The sequence below is a fragment of the Enoplosus armatus genome, chromosome 7 (genome assembly GCF_043641665.1).
Source record: "Enoplosus armatus isolate fEnoArm2 chromosome 7, fEnoArm2.hap1, whole genome shotgun sequence".
In the NCBI taxonomy this organism is placed as follows: Eukaryota; Metazoa; Chordata; class Actinopteri; order Centrarchiformes; family Enoplosidae; genus Enoplosus; species Enoplosus armatus.
In genome coordinates, this window is record NC_092186.1 from 14,162,986 (window position 1) to 14,163,918 (window position 933).

The following is a 933-nucleotide window of genomic DNA, read 5'->3' on the forward strand; positions in this document are numbered from 1 at the left end:
TACGGGACTGTAACATAAAATTCACCTGGAACAAAAGTAGGTTGTTATATTTTGTATTGAATCTTAAAGTGTGTGTGTATATATATATATATATATATGTATATATATATATGTATATATATAGTAATAGAGTAGCAGATAAAGAATATACAGCGTAGTCCATAAGTCATTTGACAGTGACACATTATTGTGTTGGCTTTACAATTCAGCACGTTGAAATTGAACAGTGACTATGAGGTTAGGCTTTAACTTAAGGGGATCAGTGATCAGCCCCCCATTTTAGGGGTGTGTAAGCTTGCCTTAAATTAAAAAAACTGGCTGAAGTCTGTGACCTGCAGGCAACCATTTTCACTTCTTGCTTATTTCAGGGACTTTTTGCCTACAGTCTGGTCTTCAAGTACAACACATGCTCACTTGGACTGAGGTCATGTGACTGACTCACTGTTAGGCCCTTAAAGCTCCTTGTTTGCTTTGGCTGTATGTTTAGCATCTTTCTCCTGCTACATTGTCTATGAATTGGGGGACTATGTATAGAAAGACGATGTTCACCCAATATGGATATGACACCCTCAAACTAAAGCTGTGAATCAGCACTTTAACTTTCTAATCATTGTTAAATTTCAAATCCAATGTGCTGGAGCAGAGCTAAAACACATTAGTCACTGATCAAATGTGAGACTGCGCTGTATTAGGATGTCACTGAGATCAGATATTGTATAAAACATTTTGCCTCCATAATTATATTATTTATTGTATGAAAATGTTTGATTTGAGGAGTAAGGAACATTTTGAATTGTAAATTATATTGTCAACGTATAGAGAACAGATTTTAACATCTAATGAAATTGTAAAAAGCACAAACAGAAATGTGAACATGGCAATATATTATGTAGGAGGTTTAAAGAATGCTATTGAAAAGAACAAGAACATGGG